The following is a 26412-nucleotide window of genomic DNA, read 5'->3' on the forward strand; positions in this document are numbered from 1 at the left end:
ACATATACAAGCACAAAGTACATACATGGCAATATATATACAAGCCAATATGTGTTGCTGTTAGGAGTTGAGCTGCTGCATACTTCATACAGAGGCAGATTTACTCAGAAGGCATTTCTAAATTCATGTTCAAACCCCACAGGTGCCTTACCTAAAGCATATCAAGTCCTTGATCTCTACACGTTGAACATAAAAATTACAGTTTCAGATGCAGAATCTTGCTATTAAAAAAAATTGAACAATTACATATGCATTAAATAAACCTTATGGCATTTATGGCCTTGATTCTTTATGTGTCAAAACACATGCACAAAAAAACCCAAATCCCAACAGAATAAAAAGCAAATAAACAGAACTCCCAGACACAGGCCTAGCTAACTATGCATTATTAAAATGCCAAGCACAGTAGGTTGTTAATTTTTCACTTGAAGTAACTGCATAACTTGGTTGGGGAATTATTCAGTTCTAAAAACTCCGTAGCCATTTCATTTCACCTTTCATTTTCTATCATCCATAAGTCAAAATCATGTATGCAGTTTAATGAAAAGTAAAGTGCATAAGTCCTTGAATCCCAGATACAGATGGGATGAGCTGTGAGTGATTTTCTCGCCAAAACTAATAAGTAAGAAACCAAAATAAAAATTGAAATACACAGAGATGTTAGTATAAGCACAGTAAGTCAGAGGCATTTTTATCACACTGCAAAAAAAATGTCTTCTTTCTATAAACCCAAGATATATTTTCAATCTTTCTCTCATCTATCCATGCTGTGCATCATGAAGATAGATGGAGATAAATGAATGGAAATAGAATGGTGATAGATGAATGGAAAGAGAATAGTGATAGATACAAAATAGTGACACTCAGGAGTACAAGCAGCTTAAAGAGCACTTTGAGCATAAAGATAAGTGTATGAGCAAGAAAATAATTATCTATATTCCACAAACAAACACAGCACATCCCCAGGGACAGATTCCTTTTCTGGGAATACCCTCCTGCTATTAACTGAGCAGGAGTTAGGGTCAGGGAAGGATGCAGAATCAAACTTGTGGCAAATAAAAAATTTAACCAGAACAGATGTGCATTTACCTAACAGTTGCTCTCCTGACTCAAACAAAAAGCGGTCTTTAAAAACTTCGTAACACTTAGGCCTTTAATGGATGTTTGCTCAAACAGTCTCGGAGATGGGAAAAGTACACACTGATCTCTTTTAAAAAGAGGGTGACTGGAAGATCACAGATTGGGCGACCCGTCGTATAAAATGCTTAATATTCAACTGGGCCACAATTTGGAGGTGTAGAAGCTGTCACCTGCACAAATAACATCGTATCTTTGCCCTCTCTGTTCAAGCTGTGAGCATGCTGAGGGGAGGGAAGCTTGTGGAACATCTCACTCATCACTTAGGTAAGTGGGAATCCCATTTGCAGGGATCATTTGTTCCAACCACTCCCCTATAGGTAATTCGAAGACAATTATTCTCCATCCTGAGATGCTTACTGCTTTTGTATGCTACTACAGAACATTTTATTAAGAGACTGAACTAAGATGGCATACCATACAGGTTTAAAAACAAAGATGTAAAAAAAATATTACTTAACACAAATTCTCTAATTTGATAGGAGAAGAGCGCTGGGGGAGCTATGTCCTCCTCCAGAAGCATCCAGCACCAGGCTTGTCTCAATTAGATTCAAAGCCCATAATGCTTTGACAACACTTAAGAACTTTTTTGGAAGTTAATAGTGACATTGCAAATGAAACATGTTGACAGAGTACATTGTCTATTATTAGTAACATGCTAGTCAACACAAAAAGAAGAACAAATACTTTTAAAAACACAGATGCACCTACATGAGCTCCCCACCTGGCATTTTAGAAGACACAGGTGTAAGATACACTGCCCTATACCAGTTCAAATGTTTTTCTGGAGTACATATTTTTAAGATAATCATGCAGACAACCAAAAAATTTCCATTATAGAAGAAAAAACCAAAGCATTCATAGAAGAGAATCAGTAACTCTGCTCAGGGTTTGTTGGTTTTGGTATGGTTTTGGGTTTTGTTGGGGTTGGTTTGTTTGTTTGTTTATTTGGGGTGGTTTTTCAGTTGTTTGGTTGACGGTTTTCTGTTCTGTTTTGGCCCCCCTTTGCCCCCTCCAGTTTCAGGAAAAGCAACAGTTTCTGAACAGGGTCATTCATGATACGGATTCAGATGCCACCTTGCCTGTCAAAAGTGCCAGACAAGTTCTTCTGGTTTCTTTTAAGAAAGCAGTGCAATGGGACAATAGCTTCATCTCCTAGATTAACTACTGTTGTGTACCCAGCTCTAGGCAATTGGCTTACTCTGTGCAAGCACTTTACTGCCACCCTCCTACTTGTTTATATTTCTCAAAATGCAGCATATTATTCTCTTTGACTGTAGTTGCTTCCCACATGTTCATTCATCTTAGTTTGTCTCACTGGATTTCTTCAACAGTGCCTCATTAAACAGCCTGAATTTTTCTCTCCAGCTGCCTGCTAGGTTGACTTTCAGTGAAATTAAGGTAGATTTACCGATGAAAAGAAAACAGAATCCAGCCACAGTCTTACATTTTAAGACACAACAAAGCTTTCTATGCTATGCATTTTAATACTCAGAGATTAGCAGTTCATCTTAATTTTAGTTCTATCCTTCTAGGACAAAACAGTTGCCTAGAGAGATGCTGGTAAGTTTTTACTAAAAACATTGCTCCAAAAGATGCACTGAACCAGCAGAACAGTTCACAATTCCCAAGAGGATGATGTCCTATCCCTTGTTCCACATCCCTAGCACATTTATTCTGTACTTTCTGTTTGGGTCACAAATCAAATCAGTTTAACAACAGCTCTAGCAAGACTAAAACAGAAGGGAGAAAGCTCCCATCACTGCAAACTGGGAACAGCCACTGAGGGTGCTGTGCAGCTTCCACCTTGTACAGAGACTATCAGCCCTGCTGCTCCTAGAATTATTCCCCAATTTTTATTACCATAACTGATTATTTAGAGCCAGTAAGTCAAATTCTGAAGATTTACAGCCAGTAATTGATAATATATCAGTTCTTCTGTAATAATATTAAAATAATTCAAATTTACTAGCAGCAAACATGTTCAAAATGTCAGGAAACACCAGATTCCAGATCTCATTCTGAACTGACCAAATGCAAGAAAAATATTCCCTGGCCTGGTAGCGACTGTGCCCCTGGTAAGGGATGCAAACTGATAAAGGAGATGTAAGCAAGCAAAATATGAAATGTTTGCAGAACTGGACAAAAAGCTCTACTGAACATGATCACTATTCAAAACATTCCCCCAAAATAATCTCTTTTTGCAAATAAATTAATAAAAATCCCTGATTTCTTAAAGTAAACTTTTCACATCCTTTTCTCTGGAACTAAAAGAATTCTGTTTCTCAAAGACTGCCTTCCTGTTTTATTTTTCCAAAATTAAGCCTTCAACTCTGCATTTAGCCAATTCCAAGCTGAACATGACCCTTGGAGGCCAGCAGATTTGTTTGCATCTCACCCATCCCAGCAGCTAAAAGTAGGGCTGTGCCTGGCCCTATTTGGCCAGAAAAGTAACAGCGGATATAGCAACTTCTCATCTATTCTGTCCCAGCCTCAAAGATCCTTGGTATGGACGGAACTGATTCCAAAATGCATCTACCATGGCACCAACAAAAAGATGTTAGTTCCCTCCTTAAAAGGCACTTTGCTGTACAGCTGACAGTTTGGAAAACACAGATAACGTTACAGCCTTAAAATAAGGAGAGAAGCAGGAACGGAAGTTGTTCCCCTCAGGCATAATACTTTTTTGACTTCCTCCTGGGATTACACCTACCATTACTTCCTTAACAGCAAAATAAAGTTTCTGTCTTGCCATTCACAAATAGCAAAAAGTTATGCTTAAGTTTCTAAGCTGTTTTCAGAAGAGAAATATTCCAATTACTTTGGCTTTTGTAAGTTTTTTCTCCATGTCACGACCTTCATTAGGACTTGGAACTGAAAGATTTCCTTGGTTATCAAGTCCCCCTCATCTGTTATCATAATTTATAATCCTTCATAAATTGATGAGGCTCTGACTTTTTAATGTTCTCTTACATTCAGTGAACATACTATGACATTTCCAAAGCAGTGAAATATCAGTCTACACATTTTTTGCCCAGTATCATATTGTAGCCTACTTACTCATTAGAATCACCCACAGAATGAGATTCCTGTCAGAATGTTTTATGAGTCTGTTTTTTAAATTGCAACATAAGTAATTAGATCTTTAAAGACTGTACTGCAAGTTAAATGTTAAAGTTACTGAGTTCACATGTAAAAGCTTCATTACCACAGTGTCTTCAAATGCAACTGGTTGCTCAAGGGTATACCTGAACAATGATGCCATGAAGTTGAAAAGAAGGTTCTTCTCCAGCACACCCTACAACAGTAATACTCTGTTGCTGGTGTGTAGAAAGTGTATTTTGCACAAGGCCCTTGAGAATCTGCAACATTTTACAGATCTGCAGAGTAATTTCAGCGCAGGGAGAACAAACTCTCAACCCAAGCAAAGCTCATTAAGACATAAAAACAAGCAGAAAAACTAGGAATGATTAAATATCAACATCCTGATATAGAGTTGTGGGGTGGGAGGTTTCCAATGATGTTGTTCCATGTCTTCTCAGTATAACTGGGTAGCCATTAAGTGTGAACAACAGCTATAAAGTGAGAGAAATGCTGTTGAAGAAAATCAATATTAAGTGGTACTTAGACCAAGTTATTTTCTAGTATCCCTTTTTATATCTGAAGGATCCCAAACTGCTTCAGAAAGCAATCAGATTGTAATTGTTACAGTGATTAAACTGACAAACACCAACAGCTCTTCACTGAAACAAAATATTGAAATTAGTAAAGTAAATCTCAGAGTAATGCAAATCAAGTCAATGAGTTACAGTAATTTTATCTACAACACTGACTTCTGGTGAAAGTTGCAATATGGTTTCAGGTCAGCCTCCTTCTGTGGGCAGTCACCAAAGATTTTCCCTTTAGCAAAAGATTCAACCAAAATACATTCACATACTGTCATGCACTGAGTCTTTGCCACACCTAGAATCCAGGGAAGCATTTTCCCTTCCTCTTGAATATAAGGTTCCTACTAAAGAGAGGCAAAACCCTCATATGTTTCATAAAGCAGTTTCTGTTCAAGCTTTGAAAAAAAAAATTCAAAACCTGAGCCTAGTCAGCTGCACACCTCCAGAATACATGGCAGGAGCTTACAACAAAACAGCCTGGATATAAAATACACTGCAGCACTTTACTGGAGGAAAGGGGAAGCTTTCAATGGACATAAAAAGAATACTACAATAAATCATTTTCCAAACTACACGTTAGTTTCAGTAACCAGTGCCTTTAAGGAATGCATTATATTAATATAATCACTTCCACCTTTTCTTGGTTAAGTTACAGTTTATTTTATTTAACAGAGCCACAAACTAGGATGAAATAAGTATTCTGCTTAGCTTGCATGTTGCAGCCTTGAGTGTGCACATGGCAATGGGATCAGTTACTTTACTACCCAGTCAACTTCTTCACTTTAAACCCCAAGCACTGCCAGAAAAATCTCATTAATCTAATGTGGGTAGCAAAAAAGTTTACCCAAATAATGTTATACTTACACAGTACAGATCTTTGTTTTAAAAGACTTACATCAGAAATATTCAATTTAAATTTTACAACATTGAACTTAATATGAAACAAAGGCCACAAACGCTGCTTTAAAAAGCCCAACAGTACCCTCGAATTAGATGACAGATTATTTTTTCATTATAATCCAATTCTATTTGTAGCAAACCAGAGTTTTAAAAAAATTCTCAGGAAACCAGAGAGATAAATGGCAATGTACATTCATAGCTCTGAAACATTCAATAAACACAGAGTCCTTAAAAAAATTAACATTAGTATCAGATACATGATTTAGACACCCAGAACATGTATCCTGCATTCTCCTCCTCTGGGTAACTCTTCTTCCCATCTCTGTTCCTGAACATGTGTTAATTTGTGACAAATTAAAGAACTCGTTTTTACAGGCCATGACAGTTACCAAAGGCATATATGATTTTTTAAACTATTTTAAAAGAAAAAGACAAACCCCACTGAATTTACAGAATGAAGAGACTATTAAATAAGCCCATGGAGTGCACATGGCCAGAGACACCACCACACACCTGGGACTATGCACATATTCTCCTGCCTCCTTCTCTTCCATCAAATCTTATAGTAAGAACAGCTCAGCTTGAAAACCCTCAGCAATCCCCACTGCTCCATATACAACAAATACATTGAACTTCATTATCTTCACTGCTTGTCTGATGAACAAGAAGCATGTCTGACAACAGCTACAGAGAGGTTTCAATGATATATTTCTGTTCAGCCCAGCAGATTTTAGCATTGCAAAAACAAAACAAAGACCTAATGAACATTTAGCGTTCCAATTCAATCAGTTCTTACAGGCCTATATATTAGCAGTATATCTTACTCTTCTTCTCTTCCATTTATTCCAAGTTTATATTTTGAAAATTATAATAAACAATTTAATTAATCCACACTAGCTTTATGCTAAAATGCTTTTTGTTTTAAAATATGTTAGGATGTAAAGAACAATGATGCACAGAAAAATGTGTCAACTGAGAATTTAATTCTTCGAGACTTTGTTCTGCAATTTTGTTTTGTATTAACATGATTTTTTCCTTCCAAGTTAACTGCCCTCACAATGGTGGTTTTTTCCTCCAAAATAAACATAAAACTGTTATGTTGATAATGTTCAGTTTTATTATAAAAACATAATCCCTTTTTTCCTGGTTTGCTTTTTGTGGTTTCTTTAGGTCTATCATAAAATCTCTTAATTTCTAACACCGAGCTTACCAAATTGCCTTCATTAAGAATGGTTACAAATTCCCTTAGGTTTCATATGTCTGCTACCAAGCACAATTTACACTGACTCAGTAGTAAGGTGATTCAGTACTAAGGCAGCCAATTTTAGAACAGTAACTACTTGCTATTTTTATTTCAATAAGACTAAAGTTTAGAAAAACAGTTGTCACTATTACAAGAGAACCTGTCATACTTTTCTATATCCTCACGCCAGTGGCCTCTACCTGCCATTAGACACTTCCCTGCACTGTGCTTCATTCTTCAGGGTAAAATATGCATTAACCTAATTGAACTCAATACACAAGCAATGACAAGTAAGTCAAGATGTTGGACTAAACATTCTTTATGACATACCCTGAAACTCTGCAATGAATACCTCACATGAGCTTTTTCCTTGTTTATCTTGAGCCGAGGAAGAGCAAGAGCCTTATGTGCTCTGAAAGCAAAGTATACATCTTTATACTTCTGCAAACAGCCAGGTAGATGTGTCCCTTACAGACCTCTCCCTCAGCATCACAGTGAGAGCAAATTTGTATGCTAGTATATAGTGATGAAAGATTAGAAATAAGAACCATTTAAATTATTTATAGAACATCACTGACTCCTAAAGAAGGCCATGAGAAGTAGCCTGCAACTGGCCTGAGGAACCCTTTGAAAGACTAAAATATAAATCATGTAATAGCTATTTTCTATTAATATTAATATTTTGTGAAGCTCAAGGTAGTTAAAAAATTTCCTACATCAGTAGAGTGGTATCTTCCTCTATAATATTCATTTCAGATAACTGACAGTAACCAAGTTTTTACTGGACTGCTCCTAAGATCAAATTCACTGCTAAACGGAAAAGACACTTTCCTCCCCACAAGCCTGAGTGGGGAGGAAAATTGTTCTGCTTTTTTTAAAATCAGAACAAACTCAAAACCCTACAAACTGCCATCAGAAAAAAATAAAACAAAAAACAACAAACCAAAAAAAACCCACATCACAAGACAGGAAGAATACAGTTGAAAAGAAGCATGATCCCAAGATACTGCATATAACTAATGCAATTTTATCTACTTAGTGTCTTCTTTCATTCTGAAAGTCCAACCTGAATCTATGAAAGTCTTACTTAGAAAAGTTTAATTGAAAACAAAAATTTACTAGAACATACTTATTTCAGATGCATTAATATTTTCTGATAAAAAACATTAAGGTTTTAATACAAGTTGGGACTAGAGCTGGTAATCACAGATACTTATCAATCTTAGATGAGATACTAAAGCTCTTACATTAAGAAACCAGAATTTGTTTTTCATTACTACTGTTAGCTAAACTAAGGGGAACTCAAACATACTACTATAGTTGACGAGTTAAACTAAAATGGAATAGAACCAAATGAGAACTAGAGAAAAAATTCACATTACTGTGTTGGTTCAGGTCACTGCCTGCCATCAGTGACTGCATAGCTAGATTTTAAGTCAAGGAAAGAAGAAACAGCTAACTGAAAGCTGTACATTGCTATAAATGAAGCTACAGAATGAGACTGGACTCTGGTTTAAACTAACAACTGTTGTTCTTTTGTCTTCTCACAGGAGAAAGAAACAGACTTGTCTTTATTGTGCAAGATATTAAGTTCTAATGCCACAAATCATCTGAAGAACTCTTACCTACAACAACTGATTGAGAAATAGTCACTTCAGCAACCAAAGTTGTTTCCACGCAGTCAGAGAACCATGGAGTAGCTGTAGCTCAGTACAGCTAAAAGGTGATACTCATAAAATTTTGGACATGGTGCCATTAGTCTTCAGAATATGCAGTTCTCTTGGACAAACACCCTGCTAACTGAGCTTTTAAGACAAGGCTTGACATTCAGAACCATTTTAATATTTGCATTTAGTAAAACAGGTTTACAAACCTGTCAGAGTTGCCAATTAATTCCTTCAGAGAGTGGAAACAATAACATTCTAAATACTTAACTTGCCAAGCATCAGCGTATCTGCAGCCCCTCAGTTTCTTGAAGATACTTTGATATGATACTTCGGGAACCTGTACAAGCTGTTAAAGCAAAAACAGATGCCTCCCTAATCATTACAGAGCAGCACAGGTTAGGATGAGAAGAATAACATCCTCATTTCCAACTTGACAAAACAGTCTCCCATCAGCTTAAAGAATTGCAACAAACTCCATCAAAAAGGAGGTGGAAGCATGAGTATGCATCATTTCAGGGGCAGGATAAGACCAGACACCTGACACATGAACAGTTTCTGAAAGATGGTGTCCATTCTCATAAAGTGTTTGGCATTTTAATAATAACAAACAAGGCACAAGAATTTACCAGATAGTTAATATTTAGTTAATATCTACCAGCTATTCATGTATTTTCTAATCAGTTTCAAAGAAAACCTGGATATATAAAACCCAGGAACTAGTGGTTATTGTGAAGTATCATTTCATATTTGTTCCCCTTTCTAATGTTGTTTGACTGGTATGAATGCTTTACCTGATCCAACAAACCCAACTCTGGAAACTGAACACACTGTCAGATTTTCTATGATTTCAAGCTTGCCTGTACTAATCCCAGACTCATTTCACACCCACACGTCAGGCTCCCTCCCTAGCTAGCTTGGGCTTCTCTCCTGCACACAACTTCCTTATGACAATCTTGCAATTAACACCCACATCTCCTCCCCAAATGATGCCAAGTCAGGCTTTGAAGACCACACCCTACTGCATGCCCTTTCATCAGTCCCTTTGCAAACTGAGAATAAGCATCTCTTGGGAAGGTGACTCATTAAGTGTTCAGCCCTTTTCACCTTGTAAAACAGCTTATCTAATAAAAACAAAGCACATATACAATGTTGCATCAAGTACCAAATGACACTCCTGCTTGTAGATCAGGTCGGGGAAAACACCTGAATTTTCATCTCTCAGCTGACTAGTTTCACTTCAGAGTAATACGGAGTAAGATGATCCAATAACAAAACAAAGCCTAGGAGCCTCTACCCTTTCTTCAGGTTTTTGTTGAAAAAGGTTTTTGTTGAAGTTTTTGTGCTCAATTTTGGAACTCAGCTGGAGAAGACAAGTGTTTCCTCCTTCAACTCTTTTCGTATTCTACATTGTAACTGTTAAGAGTCAGAACTAAAATAGAAAACGTATATTCTTCATCTGACAGGCATTTCAACTATTTCATATCCCACAGTCCAAACAACATGGAAATATTTGGGGAAAAAAAAAAAAAAGGCATCTTGCCAACTCAAGAAAATCCTGCTACAGGCTGTCAGGTTCTCGTCAGCATGCCACTGGTAATCTGCCACTGACTTACAGGGTATACAGGTCACATAATATTATTTTCCAGAAGTCACAGGGCACTAAGGGACAGCTAAAGTGCATTTGATGATTGCTGTATACTCATTTCCCATGTAAGCAATTACTGTGGCTGCCACAGGAATATTACGCAATTGTCCTACTGTACAGGCGTGGACACAAACAGAACTGAAACACCAGAGACTGACAGGATGCTCCAGAGTCCATGTTGTCTAAATGCAACTCAGTGCTGCTGGAGACTCTATCTGACATTTTAAATAAGTCTGAAGTCTCAAGGCCACTTTTCAGAGGACAGGCGTCCATAACACAAAAACTGACCTGACACCCAGCAAACTGCAAATACTGACAAATGCAAACCTGACACCCAAATAATTGCAAACAGAAAGCTCACCGTTCAACAAACAGACTTCTGCTCTGAACTAACACACATACACACACTTATCTTACCTGCAATTAGAGCATGTCAGCAGGTCAGCAAGGAAAAGTTTGCTCTGGCAGCTCTTCCATTTGTGAATGATCTTCAACTAAAGTTTCTTCAGCTGACACCTTTCAGCAGCATTCAGCTTTCCACTACAAACAAGGACAGGCAGAGAAAGTAGAAAGGTAAAAATTATCATTCTCTATTAACAGAAAGTGACTGCCCAACACCTGAACAATATTTGGGGTGGGGGGAGGGGGGAAGACGCCCCAAAATCATCTTAAAGAGAACAAGATGATAAAATCTCAAATACAAAAGAAAAGCAGTTACAGAGTGTGTTTCACAGCACGAGACAGGTCCAGACACACAAGGTCAGAGCTTTGAGGCCTTTCACCAATACCTTAGTGAGAAGCCCTTGAAAACACCAAGGACATCATCAGCTATGAGCCCACACCACTGCAGAAGCAATCCACACTTCCCTTCCTTACTGCCTTCCGTTCACTGCTGCAACTCAAAAACAATTGCATGCATGCTGTATCTCAAAAATGCTCGTGCATCACACACTGAATATGTTTGGGGCAGCTAAGAAACTGTTCTGGCTAAAAAGTAACCACTGGGGGGAAAAAAAATAATAAAACTCAAAAGAAAAAAAATGGTATTACACTGAATACTAAACCTGCCTACACTGCCAAAAAGCTGATTACAAAACTCATTTTTCAGACAAGAAATGCATCATAACAACATCTTGTTAAACAAGCTAAACACATGCAAAGGAGAAGGAGGAATCCACACCTTTCTGTCAACACTGAAGTCATTCATATTAAATCTACATTTGACATGCAACAAGGCTGCCCACATACAGAAAAATGCAAGTATGAAAAGGGTGTCTGTTCATTTACACAGTGCTTAGCATTCAAAATTGATTTTACAGACATCCTGCTAACCTGTCTGACAGAAATTCCTCCAGACTACACAAATTCAAAATTGGGAGGCTGTCAGTTTTTCACTCTTATAAGCAAGGAGGTAAAATTCTGAAGGTTTTCAGTATGCCAAAAATAATCATGCAAAAGTTAAAAAAGTATATGTATCAAGGGACAAAATAATTTTTTTAAACATCCTAATTTTTGGCCAAGAATTCATTGTTTAAACCAGGTTCTTAAACAGTTTTCTCATCAAAGTAGCATGAACAAAACATCTGAAAATTAAGATCTTACAGGAATACACTTTGAGTTTATAGGTCACAAATATAACATGGTTTCAGTACAGGCTAGGGTAGATGATCCGTGTCATTTTATGTTCCTGAATTGTAGGGACAATTACATCAGATTTCTCCACAGAGACAACTAGAAATCTCATAACATCATGTCTTCTAACATCATTTTCTGCCTCTATTAAAACAAAGAGGTAGTCCTAAAAACTAGCCAATTTCCAAATGAAATCTCTAAAACATTTCCTGCCCTTAATACAATCGTACTCCATCCTGTGACTCTAAAGAACAAAAAAGAAAATAAATACCTTTCACTAACATGGAACCAGATGAATCCAGAAAAGGTTATGAGCTATGGGTTGGGATTTTTTTTGTTAAAGTGCCCTTTAAATAGCATGTGGAGATTTGAGATTTTTTTTTTTAATTCCATGAGGAAAAAAGTTTGTTGGTCTTTTCCTACTTTGACCCCGGTTCAGAAAGGTATTATATTGCACAGTTCTCTGGAGATAAAAATCCTTAAGAGATTCACAAAAACTCCTCCGTATGTTTTTCTCTGCTGACATTCCATATGGCCTTTGTTACTATTAGCTGGCTTCCACAGCCTGAGGATGTGTGCAGCATCACTGAGGTAGTAAAAACACTGTTCACAAAACACTAACTCACTAAACCATGCTATTTTTAATATATTTTCTTATTACTCAAAATAATTCTGAGTGGGGACTCTACAGGAAGGAGATTACTCCCATAATTTGTAATTAATACCTAACCCTCTCCTGTCTGTTTCCTACATCTATTGCATCTGGTCATTCCAAGTTTGATTTGGAATTAGTTTGATTTAAATACAGTCTTTCCATTTCTGTTTTGCTTTATCACTTAGCTGTGTACATTTTTAAGTGGAGCCTATAACTGTGTTCTTGACCAAGCTGCCCATTAGCTTAAATAATTTTCTTCTTGGATTTATCTTCTTTAATTTGAAGCATAGCTTAAAAACTACTGTTACTCACATAATGAAATAAGTATAGTCTAAATGACAACCTCATGGTTGAGGTCTACAAGTTGATCAACCCACCATTTTCCTTTCCTTTTAGCTACATAAGAAATAGCCCATCACAGAGAACATAAAAGAGGAAGAGGGGAAAAAAAAAAAAAGGAGAAATAGCCCCTACCCAGAGTCAAAGTCTACACATATTTAAGAGTGGTGCCATATTATCCTAACATATTCAGTGTTTCAGCTTCAAAGTACTGCAAGACTGACTCAGTGAATCTTTGTTATTACTACTGAGGCAGTATAGAAAATCACAAAGGTCTGTTCTTCTGTAGTCTACAAAAGTTCTTTTGTAGTTTACAAAAGATTTCTCTGTGATATGCAATTAGTGTGCAGTTTTTAAAGAGAAAGAACTCGGAACATGGAATGATCAATTCTCTGCTCACACATATATAAAAAAAACTGGATCTGAAACCGTAGCACCAAGCTCTGGTAAATTTCCAGATCCTAGGAGCCTTTAGCTTCCCAAATCATTGAAAAACAAACAAACAAAAACACAAAACCAAAAAAAACCCACAAGCATGCACCTTAGGTTTGATAGCAAAAGAAGACTCAGTCTAGTATATGAAATAACAAGCGTCTGAATAATTTAAAACGTTCCAATTTCAAATCAGTTTTTTTTAATTTAAAAAAGCTGTAATTAAATTAAAGAAGCATAGTCATAATTAAACAGAGAGCTTCTGTACTTGTGGCCCAGGAGAGTTATATTCATCACACAGTATAACCAGTTCAGTACTGCCAGGTAGAAAATAATACATTGTTATCTCCAGAGAACACTGACACTGGGCTCTCTTTCTAGGCACTGATAAACCATTATTGCCAAGCACAGTCCTACCTTATGTAACATATTTTTGGAAGAGCAAATATTTTGCTTTTGCATCCAATACACAGCTTTTTAAAAGAAAGCAAGCAACACCACACACCAGGTAAAAAATAACACACATCTGCATTCTGTATCCTGGAAAGGGAGGAGGGAACAGAGGCAGAGAGAGAAAACACAAAAAGGTTCTGCCTTCTGATTTCTGAAAACTGAGACAGATGAGGAAAATATGAAATGGTGGAGGAGCTGTTCAAAAACTTTGAACTAGATATAAAAATGTTATATTTTATGTAATATTTTCTGATTCATATGATTGATATTAATTTTTATAATATTTTGCTGGCTCATATTATTCATATTAATCACATTATTCATAATAGGAATATCAGAAAATATATATATCTCATCTTACATTACTTGGATAGCCTGAAATTCTGTCCTAAAATGAGTGTGATAAGGTGCGTATATTAAAAATCTTTATAACACGAAAATAATCAATTAATGAATTCCTAAATTAAGATGCTCTACTTTATACCTCGATATCATCATATCCTAACAGATGGGCATCTTCAGTGTTTCTTCAGCCCACACCAAAGCAGAATGTCAAACTTTCTTTTAACAGACAGGCTGCCAGGACCATCCTAAGAATGGCAAAAGCCTTTTGAAGGATTTGTAAGTTCTCTCTGGTTTTTGGTGTTTGTTTTTTTTTTTTTAACACAATTAATTTTGAGCTCAGGATTATACTGCATTTTATTTGAGATGAAAGTTGTCCTTGGAGACTGTACTGCATCCCATGCATCTTAACCAACACGATTACCCAGGCTAGATATTATGAAAGATGCATAGTTTTGTGGTTTGGGAAATTCAAATTGCTTTCCTTATCTTTCCACTTCATGTGAAAGCCCAGGAAAATAATCCCAGCAACCACAGTCCACAGATATATGAATCAATACAAACACTCCCAGCAGCAATATATGGCATTCAAAAACAACAGATGGACTGTAAAATATTAAGAGGGAAGTATGTCCCTGTTTCATACACACATGAATTAAGAGAAAGAACATGTCATAGAAGTGATACATCCTGGGAAATTTCCCTCTGTGAATAACAAACCAAAAGTCTCCTAAACTGTTAACTTTACATAAAAATATGCCTATTTATTTTTGATTTAAAGATTAGTTGACTGCAGGACTTCCTCAAATCTTTGTTTTTCTTCTGCTATTCACAGCTTTGCCCAATAGCATGCAACTGAAATCAAAACCTTTGTTTAATGTCACTGTTGTTATCCCTGTCATTTGGACAAGAAATCTCACACAGCAAAGAGCCACCTCTGCTTTGGGCTGTAACTGGACAATTAATTAAAGGAAAAGAATTAGTGTACTCAAATAAACACAGGCTACAAGGGCAGCACAATAGAGGGTTGTTTACAACGTACAGAGGATTACATGAGAGAGTTTTCCAAATTTTCAAGAACACAAGCTGATTAACTCTGCATGGCAGAGAGCAGACTAGCACAGGCCTGGAAGCAATAAAACCACAGTGGCTTGGATGCAATGCCACACAAATATGACAAAACTGCTTTTGAAGCTAATCTAGGCAACTTCACACCACATTTCCTAGCACTGTCTGTTCTAGGATTTGCTCTCACAGAGCCAGGGTGGGTATAGGCATGCCCACAGTCATTTTTTCATATTATTACCTTCTAACAGAGAGTTCTAGCTATTTTTCAACAGCCACAATATTGTGAAGTTACAAGTCTCGCTCATCTACTCCACAACGGTGAAAAGGGGAAAAAAAATAAAGAAAGAGGTATAATGTTTTGATATCTTCTGGATCTGTGTTGTCAATGAGAAATAAGAGCAGAGGTAGTGAGAAAATGAATTCTCAGTTCTGCTCTCTCCCTGGATTTTACACATGGTGTTGCACCACAATAACCATCTCCCCTATACAGTAAAAGGCTAAAAAAATCACCTGAGTCACCTTCAACATCATCACTCCTATGCCATGGTAATTCCATCACATTTCTGTCACAACTCGCAGCTGCTTTCATCACCTGTTCTTAAAATCATACACAACTTTTCCAGATAACATATTCCAATGCAAAAGTATCTTACCAACCAAGGAAAGAAAGCAGACCATTATGGAAAACACATGTATCTCATACACATAGACTAACCCTCATTTTCTCATGTCTCCACTACCTCCGTCTCTTCTTTGAAGCTAAAACAACAGCTCCCAGTTCATCCAGTCATTCCTCCAGATAGCCAGGTATTCTTACTGCTTCTCCTCCTCCAGACTCCCTCCAGTAGGTTCATGTTACTTTTTTTTCTTTTTTTTTTTTCCTTTTTAAATTAATTCCATCTTCAAAACTGGACTGTACATCAACATTGGCTGGACGAGATTACTTCATTTAACTTGCAGAGATGACTTCTCGCATTTGTGATGCAGTCACAGAACCCCACACCAAGAACTAGAAAGGTCCTTAATGTTTATTAAAGCAAGCCTCAGGGAGAAGCATTTGGTCCTTCTGGCCTTCTCCAATTGCTCCCATAAGCCAGGAGGCAGAAATTACTTTAAAGAAGCCTTGCTCTGTTTGAAGTAAGCAACTGTGTTGTGGGGCTCTTTTGCCACACAAACCTCAGCCCCAACCCGAGAACCGGCTCTATTTAAAAAAAAACAACCAACTTTTCTAAGAGCAGAATTCAATCATTCTATGATAATTTCTTGGTATGATATTCTCTAATTTTACAATTATATAACAATGTTGATTCTTGTCATCCCTTAAAATACATAAATCCTTCATATGTATACATAAAACCCCCATGCCCCTACACCAGAACACTATCTCATGAGTCCATTCCTAGAGAAAACAATGTTTTTCAAGCAGTTTAGCACTTACCCACAGTTAATTCCTCCAGAAATTCTTTAGCAAGAATGAAGTTTTTACAGTTTCTATCACAGAGTCAAGCTATCAGAGACCAACTGCTCCTCTTCTTGTTAGCATTCTGGAGACAGAAACTGCATTTGTCTACCATGGTTTAATCTTAAAAGTAAACTCTCATATGGGCTACTCATTATTTCTTTGTCATCCTCTGCTGCTTTAGGAAGGCTTAATTCCCAGGAAAAATACTCGAACAAATAATCAAAGATAAATAACTGAGTCTACAACAGCTCATTTCGACTTCCCCCTCACCCTTGACACCTGTACAGACAGACACTACAGCCATTCTTCTCAGTGGCACAGTATTACACGTATTCTCCATGAGTTAAGTGACTGCAGCAGCTCAGGGATTACATCAGCCACCTCTTACCCTTTCAGTAGTGTTTTTAAACACTTTAAACCTAAACTTATCCAAATGCTCCCAAACTCACACTTTCCTCACACCAGCTTAGGGTTTTAGCACAGGCCTTGGACACCACGTTCACCTCTAAGTCTCAGTATCTCTTATTAAAGGTGAGGTGAACCAAACAAAACCAAACCAAACCAAACCAACAACAGAGCTCAATCTGCTTTGAATTATGTGTCCACAGCTCCACTTGTCAAACAGAAGCAAACTTCTCCTGGCTTTCTTTTTACTAACTTTTTATTTCCATAATGATTTCTTCTTACTCTCTCTGAGTTGGCCCTTCTGAATGTTGCATTTTAACTATATGTGCTTGTGCTTTATTTTTACACTTGTCCTTGGCAGTCCAGCTGGGATTTCCTTTCCCTCCTTGTTGTTTTTGATGTCGGAGAGCTCACTAGTAGCCAAGACAGCCTCTCACTACTTTTCATATTTTCCTCTGTAAAAGAATATTTTCAATTTCTGCCACTAGCATAATTTCCTGAAGGAACAATATTCCCCTAGTATTTTTTTCTCTTAAAACATACAACTAGTTGATAAGAGTCATGTTAGCCAGACTCATCTGAAGTCTGCTTTTCTAAAAATCCAGTTGTTTTATTTTAGCACAAGTCCTCCTTCTCCGACTCTCATTTGCTCACTCTCACACAAGTCACTTATCTTCTGGTTATAACAAAGCTTGGAAGTGCCTATCTTCTGGTTGCTTTTTTCAATATTTAGCATCAGGAAAGCTTTACTTAGGTCCTCCAACAACTTACTAGAAACCTGCATCCCATCATACCTCCTACACAACACTCCTAGATAATTAAAATCCTGGATCTGGATGATTTCTGCTAGGCGTCCCAAATACACTCATTCAGAATATTTCCCAGATTTGCCAGCCTTCAGTCACCTCTACCAAGACAGTATCAATATTCTTTACCTTTTTAGTTGGACAGACTTTTAGTAGAATTATTTAGAATGAAAAATTTTATTTATTCTGCCATTAACTGTTTTCTCAGTGCTCTTATGCCACAGACTCCAATACTCCTGTACTTAAATAAATAATATTTTTATCTCAGAATATCTGAATGTACTTTGAAATTATAACTGCTTAGATCACATTATCTCCTGACATCATGCCCAATGCTGAGTCCTCTCGCAATGTTGCTGAGTTGATGCCTCTTTTAAATCTAAGCTGTTGTTACTCTAAATGTTTGCCAAAACTCTGTACAAATGTACAGTACAAATCTACACTAGTAACAGAATATGCCTTGCTGCCAACACAACAAAATTTTAGCTCCCACACTTGCTGCTTTTTTAAAATTTAAACAGTAACTTTTCACCTACTGAATCCTGGCACATGTACCTGCTATGGTAATGATGCAATGCACAGCAAGTACTGAATTTAAGCTATGCATACTTTATCACTTCCTAAACTAATACAACATCTGTGAAATGGGAGGCATCGTTATCATGTTAGAATTTTAAATTGTCAAGAGGAAGAATCAGGTAACGTCATTCATCTTTAATTCATTTAACTTTTTAAGATGTATCTGCACACAAAGTAATTCAAATGCTGTTGAATTTCACAGAAGGCTAATGGGAAAAGTTTATGCAAATACAGGCCAGAAATTCTGCTATCATTTTTTTTTCTTATAAGCAAAGACTAAAAGAAACATTAAAACCTGGAAAAGGGTTCAGATAGCTTCTACAGACATCAAAACTCAAATAATTCAGCCGATTTAACTGAGCTGATTTGAGTGTCAGCAGAGCCAAGGTCTGTGTGCCCAGAACTTTGTGTGCTCCCTCAGTTACAGAAGTCTAACACAGAGTATTACCACTTCCTTCGGTAGGGACCCTTGCCCTTCCTAATGTTGGGTTAATGTTTCTGATCTACTCACTTTACTAACATGCAGGTTGCTAAAAACACCACTAGAAAAAGATAAAACTTGCAAATAGCATGCATTATAAATTGGAGTCTTTGCTAAACTGCCTTAGTTGTTACTCTCTGAATATTTAATTTTATTTTTTTCCAACAATAAAGGTTCTTGAGAGAAGAAAAAAAGTTCTTCAGGTCCAAACATTCCACTGGCATCCAAGCAATCCAAACTTAGCTCTATTTAGCCTAAGGGAATTTCGCAAAAACATTTCAATAGTACTGTGTGTTCTGCTGTATCGACATTAGCAAGTCAGGAACCCATAAGCACTGCAATGCTGCTGGCAAACATCACCACTGTAAAAATCATGGCAGCAAAATATGCTGAAAGCAGATGCAACCACTGACAGACGTAAAAACCTCTGTGTTATCTGGCAGCCACTTCACAGTAATGAGTCCCGGTGTTGTTCACACTGCTGGGACCAAAACATTAAGCACAGAATAATTGTGAGGGCGAATCAGTTTCTGCCCTCCATGTTTTTCCTCCATTCAAACTTCCACTTCACATGCTCCTCATCCCATGAATATGCTTCAAGAAGCTGATAAAGAACTTTCTAATTGTTTACCTGAAACCACTCCAAGCAGGCAAGCATAATTAATCTTAATGCAAGTCAGCAATTCAGAAAGGAAATTATCCTGTGGCACATACTGCTGACTATGTGTTCTATGCTTCCCTGTACTGAATGGTAAAATGGACAATTAAAAGAAAAAAAAAAAAAAAAAGGAAGACCACCTCAAAGTAACAAAGTAGGTAAATCCATTACTTCCTTGAAACTCAGAGTCCCAGTATAACTGATATTCCCAATCCACACCAAAAGCATTCCAAGGACATTTGGGTAGTTTGAGAACAACATCAAAGCAGAAAAAAAAAAAAAAAAAAAAAAGGAGCAACACACACTTTTATGAAGATGTTAATGGTTAGCAGTAAAATTTTTGGCTGTTTAGCACCTGTCATCACTGTACCTTGGTCAGGCACACAAAGGAGAGAACCCAGAATTCAGATGATTCTATATCACTCACAGAGACAACAGAGCCCTCACTTCCAAAATGAATCCACATCTCGCTGTGGTTGGGAGTGTGCGCTTCCAGCAAAGTTCAGCACTGAAAATCAAGGGAGTTCCTCAAAAGGAGAGAGAAGCTTTCATCTTCCATAGCTTTTCTTACAGGAATACTGCATTTACAACACTGAACCAAAACACATTTATGGCACAAGCAAAGCGTAAAAGCATCACAAGTGTGCAAGGAGCAAACAGCAGAGTTCTGTTTAATAAAGCCCATGGGTCCAGTGTAACAAGCCACAGATGTCTCACCTTCAACTTGCAATTATAAAAGGCACACCTCTCTACTCAGGCTCCCTTCTTCCCTTATATGTTTCAGATATACATGCTTACAGAAACACTACTCTTAATGTAATGACAAATACAGTGATGAAGCAGCAAGCCAAGTTCTCTCTCTCTCAGGTGTGCTGCATTAGGGTAGGAGCCTGCCACAACAAGATGAGTTAACACAACTCAGTAACAACCCATGCTACTCTTTGGACCTGGCTGCAGCTTTTCATTCGTAGCTCTTTGGCTTGTGTGTCTAAAACCCCAAATATGTGAAAATAGTTTATTTATTACAACTATATTTACTGTTAATTTTTAATAAAACTAACTCAAAAATACAAAATTTGCTTTCCTCCTACTCAGCGATATCTGAGGTTTTACAGAAGATTTTGTGAATGCAAGTGAGATTGTTTCTCCAGGAGTCCAACTCTGCAACTGGCTGCACAGTGCAAAAAAAAAAAACCAGCCAACAGTTAAATTTAAGTTACAATGAAGTAGTTTACTGGCATATAGGTCTTGTGAATATTTTGAAGGCTTTATTTTCTTCACTTTCATGAGGAAATCCTAACTGTGAGCTCTTTTGCCGGCATCCATCACTTGATCAGTTCCTCAGGCAAACTAAACTACTGCTAGAGTAGTCTTTTTATGTAGAAATGTTCACAGAAATAAATCCTACCCCCCAACAATATACAATACAGGTAACTTGTAAAAACTATCTAGAATTACAAGGATAATGGGCACAATTGTCTTTCAGTAACAGTTATTAATGCAAAGAACCTAGCACATGTTTTTAGTATCACACAGCTTTTCTGTCCTTTTTTTTTTTTTTAAACAAAATGGACAAGTTCTTCTAAGGCATGCAAATGTTGGAATAAACAAAACTGTCTGTCTAACTGTTTGGAGACTACAGTAGAGGTACAAGGGGAGAAGACAACATTTGACTATGCTTCAACAGTTAAGTGGCAAAAAACTACATAGTAAGAATTCACCTAACACTTTTAGCACTAATCTATCTATATATGTCCCCACACAAAAGCAGATAACATGTCCACTACCATGCTAATCATGATTAGACCAGAATTAGCTGTCATGGTCTAACATTACTGTATGTGTAGGCAATTCAGTATTACATCACAATTTGACCTCTTTTTTTTTTTTACAGGAAAAAAAAGAAAAAAAGTCATTGATTTCCTAGTAACTCGCTACCCATGGTAAGCCAGTACAGTTTGGAACACAATAAATTTCAGTGCAAATTTTCCAACCGCTAGGAAAAGATGCTACTTAGTTCAAAGGTAGCACAAGTCAAAGACCCAAGCACATCTTGGGCCTCGTGCGTGCCAATTGCTATATTCATGTCATGTTTCCAAACTTTCCTCTTTAAAAGCAATCCCGCTAAATACCAGAGGTAACACATTCTTAGGTAATGTCTTCACACGCCTTGAGCCTCTATCACAACTGTCACCAGCTCCTACCTTACCTGTTCTGTTTTCATTCCACATGGAATTGCCTCCCCTGGATATGCCCCTCAGGATCACCTTTCTCACAAGGAGTTTTTGGCCATGTGGGTTAACATGGAAAGCATTCTCAGCTCACTATCAGTAAGTCACTGACTGCAAGATACCTACCCATAATAAGAGGAAGTCTCATAATCAATGCCTAAGAGAGAAAGTAACGCAAAGATGTGTTTGCAAAAGTTCCTCAGTCTTCATAACAATAACTGTAACTGGTGAATGCTTTGCTGACATCACAGCACCTCCACAGTTAAGCTGGCACTTTAAAATGGACTGGTGTGTGTATACATATATTACACTGGAGCACTACGTGCCACATCCAGTCATTTCTTGAACATTCCACCACCTCCCTGGGCAGTCCATTTCAATGTTTTATCACCCTTGCAGGTAAGAAATGCTTCCTGATGCCCAACCTGAACCTCCCCTTGGAGCTTAAGGCTCTGTCCTCTCGTCCTGTCACTGGTTGGGAGAAGAAGCTGATCACCAACCTGGCTACAACCTCCTTTGAGGTAGTTCTAGAAAGCAACAAGGTCACCCCTGAGACTCCTCCAGGCTAAACAATCCCAGGTCCCTTAGCTGCTCCTCATAGGACTTAGACTCACCCTTCACCAGCTTTGTTACCCTTCTCTGGACTCACTCCAGCACCTCAATGTCTTTCTTGTAGTGAGAGTCCCAGAACCAGACACGGTTCTTGAGGTGCAGCCTCAACAACCTGATCCAGGTCTAACTGACCTGCTACCTGTGACACAGTAAGTTCTACCTCTACTTTCCAAATAAATTAATCAGATTAGGAAAAGGTACGGCTCCTTGGAAGGTGTTTGTTTGAGTTTTTAAAGGTACAGAAATTCTTACTGAACAGCCAGGATTGCAAAAAGGACTGAAAAAATGTCAGAAACTCCAGGTCATTTGTGGCCCACCTTTTGATCAGTCCAGGCCTTTGCAGCCTCTTCTGGAAGCATCCCAAGGTTGCTTGTCTTTACTCAAGACTATCACAGCATACCTAAAGTATGCTAAACCACACAACATACCTAAAGTATAGGCATCTGCTGTTCTGTACTACATTACCTGAAACACACCCAAAAGCAGGACAAAAAGCACTATTTGCCAATAGCCTTCCTTGATGCCCCCTTTCCTGGGGGCTTATTCTAATAGGGATAGAGTATATGATTTTTTTTCTTTTTTGGGGGGGTTACAGTTATTTAGTGCAAGACTGACCTATCCCATTAGGCTGAGAAGAGACCACAAGTAAGGTAACAATGCCAAGTCAGCATGTTTGAGAAGAGTCTTGCAGTTTAAGTGTCTGTAGCCCAAAATATAGTTATGAAACTGTTACTAAAAATGATGACTGGAGTAAGAGGTCACAAAAGCTTTGTTCTCAGCAGCACATAACAAACACCACAAACATATCAATGACACTAAATATGCCCCAGAGAACAGAAAGAGAGAGAGAGAGAGAGAGAGAAAGTGCCTCTCTCATGATGGAGGGAAACTACTAGTCACAATAATATTAGATCAGGATGTGGAAACCTGCATTTTTAAGAAGTCAAGTATGCAACTTGACTTCTGGACATTAAAGAACTAAACAAGACTTCCATGAGACTAATTAAAATTTGAAAATGCTTTGCAATGAAACCTTCTGCAAGCATCAAAAAGAAGCATTTGTATACTAATAAATAAAGATGTGCAAAAAAGGAACAGCAGCATTTGTAAGTTCTTAAAAAAAACCCTTAAAATTATGTATAGCAAAGTAATCTTGATAACTCTTCAATGAACAGTTTAACATAGAAACTGATGCTTCAGATGGTACTGAGACTGTAAATCTGAAGACTTAAGCTTAATAGGTATCAATGCACTAGCATAATCTTTTGAAGAGAAAATATATCTATAATAATTTCTAAAACTCAGTTTCACATAAGGATCAAATAAAACCACGTGAGCAGTAGTTTCGCCAATTTTGGTTCTCTTGGTTTCAGATTCTATGAAGATTTGTATGCTATTTAGGGGAAAACAAAACAAAACAAAAAACTCAACCTAAAGCCAAAACAACCCTTAGAGAACACAATCCAATTTTTACCATCACCACCATATAATGAGACACAGTTAGGCGGGGGAAAAAAAAAAAAGGTATGTACTAAAGTTAAGTTTCTTCCATGAGCTTTGGTCACACATTTTTCATCATTCTAATACAATTCACTTTTTTTCAAAGCACATGTAGTCAGTCACCATGGGTCAATAAATAGACCAAAATAGCTGTTAGCAGAAGTCAGTTGTAAACATTTGTCTTGATTGAGACATCTAAGAGAAAAAGGCATCTGGATGTTCCATGAGCTTCACAACTGCCATCGTCACACCAATATCTCACTGGTACAATCCTGCCCTTTGCAACTGTTTATACTTTACAAAGCAGATTGTAAGCTTTTCTGTCTTTCCCTTCTCTCTTTGACTTTCCAAGTTCATTAAAGCAGAGCCAGAGAGGAAGAAACGAATTACAGCATGAGGTCCCAATTCTTAGATTAGTTTCAGATCAGATGGACTCTGTCTTCTGGACAGCCCAGAAGTAAGGCAGCACAAATAATGTGAAAACCCTCATACTTCTTCAGGTATTAGAAACCCTTCCAAACAACAATTTCTCTAAACGGTTTACTTCTGGAAATTAGGACATGAAACCAGCACAAACCAGAAACGTAGGTCTGTAGTGCATGACCTAACACTACTACCTTATTGGGGTGTGAGTGATCTCTTTGGACAGTTTATTATCACTCCCTTTTTCCTCTGAAAATGAAAACAAAACAAAAACCATCATGTTTGTCCACTAACAAGATGAGGCTCTGAATTCTTACTGCAATGAGGAAGAATAAAAATACTGTTGTACAGAAGGAAAATTCAACTATAAACCCTTGCACAGCATCAGAGTTTCACACTGATCAAGAGAAAATACCTAGGCAGAGAGGGAGGGCACTGCCAGATTCTGAAGTCTCTTTCAATTCAATCAGTAAGGTGATCAGTAAGGTGGCATATAAAATAATACAATCATTTTCGTGCATTTTTTTCTTCTTATCATCACCGTATGAGTTGCGTTAACGCTAATCAGAAAACCAATCATACACCCCAGGGAAGAGGAGGAAAATCAGACTGAAATAAAAATCTCCGAAGACTATCAAGTGTGCCTGAGCATTCCTCAGTTACAAGAAACCATATGCCCCAACCTGGCGAACTCCTGTAGCGGTAGGCTGGCCCCAGGCACAGCCTCTGAGCAAGGCAGCGGGCACCTGCCGGCACCTACGGACCTGTCCCCATGGAGCAGCTCAAACCCATGCCGAGTCACCACCAACCACCCCGGGCGACAGGACAGGTTCACGTGACCTTGCGAATAGTTCCTCAAAGATCAGAGAAAGCAACACAGCAATCACTTTACCAGGGCGCACTGCCTTCTCCAGTTACCAGGGCCCCGAAGTCTGCCGAGACCTCGGCTTTTTTTTGCATCCAAAGCAAATACCAAAGCAGCCTTCGGTGACTGTGGCGAGTGACGCAACGAGAAAGAAGTAATCAATGTCATTCGCCTGTTAAATCAGCATCCCGAACCCGAAGTGACCACCCAGGCACAGGGCCACGGGGCTGACAGACCCACGCAGGAATACCTGGCACTCTGTGAGGCGTCACACTGGTGAGCAAAAAGCCGCCCCGGAGATGAAAGTGCGCATCCCACGCTCTCACCTCGGCACTCGCAGCCCTGCGCGAAGCCCGGCTCCTCTCCCAGAAGTTTGCGACCAACGCTGCCCAGGGTCGCCCCACAAACCAGCAGCGGAAAAGCCGAGCCAAAAAAGATAAAGGGGATTAGGCGGGCATTACTTCCAGTGACCTATATACTGCCCTCAGCCCGCGGCGGCCCTGCGGCAGACGGCAGCTGCTCGGCTGCGGGGGACACCGGCCCGACAGCCCGCCCCGTCCCGTCCCGCCCCGCCGGCGAGGCCAAGCGGTGGCGCGACACCTCCGAAACTCGTCCGGCGCCCGTCCCCACCGCCACCGCCCCTTCCCGGCTCCCGCCCCGCCGGGACCTGCCCCTACCTGGCGCGGGCAGCGGCGACGGAAAGTTTCCCCAGGGCGGGGCGAGGCGAGGCGGGCTCCACTCCCTCTCCGCCGAAACGACCGGCTCCGGGAAAGAAGGAAGGAGGGAGGGAAGGAGGGAGAGAGGGGGCCAGCCAGGTAAATCGCCGTCCGCTACGGGACGGCGAGGCCGCCGTTAGTCCCTCGGGCGGGAGCGCCCTCACGCCCGCCCGCCCCGGAGCCTCCGTCCCCTCAGGGCGGGCATCCTGCCCCGCGCCCCCCCGCGCCCTCACAGCGGGCGGCGCCCGCTCGGCACCGGCCGCAGGGTTTGTGCAAGCGGGGCCGGGCCGTGACTCAGAGCGCCGGGGAGGAGCCGCGACCTGCCGGGGAGGCCCGGCCCGCCGCGGCCCCTGCCGGGCAGCTGCTCTTGCCTCGGCGGGCCCCCTCCAGGAGAGTTTAGGAGGCCCCGACTTTAGAAGAGGTGCCCCTGTAACTAAGAAAGCTTCCTGCCATCTGTTTCTCCCTACGTGGAAAACCCGCAAGGCAGAAGTAC

At 39.0% G+C, this 26412-nt stretch overlaps 1 protein-coding gene across 5 annotated transcripts in view; it reads right to left on the reverse strand.

Moving 5' to 3' along the window:
• The window catches only part of FHIP1A (FHF complex subunit HOOK interacting protein 1A), an 87220-nt gene extending 61168 nt beyond the window's left edge, over positions 1-26052 (reverse strand). For 2 of the 5 annotated variants that reach the window (XM_050337878.1, XM_050337875.1), the window contains exons 1-2: positions 25881-26052; positions 10678-10800 (exon numbers count right to left, since the gene is read on the reverse strand). The gene's annotated coding sequence lies outside the window, so the exon portion shown is untranslated. Of the gene's footprint in view, positions 1-10677; positions 10801-25529; positions 25711-25880 lie in introns of those variants that run through there. The other 3 variants (XM_050337876.1, XM_050337873.1, XM_050337877.1) reach the window with 2 other exon arrangements.
• Positions 26053-26412: the final 360 nt, after the last annotated feature.

Source organism: Myiozetetes cayanensis, unplaced genomic scaffold (assembly GCF_022539395.1).
Source record: "Myiozetetes cayanensis isolate MyiCay16 unplaced genomic scaffold, myiCay2020 scf7, whole genome shotgun sequence".
Taxonomy (NCBI): Eukaryota; Metazoa; Chordata; class Aves; order Passeriformes; family Tyrannidae; genus Myiozetetes; species Myiozetetes cayanensis.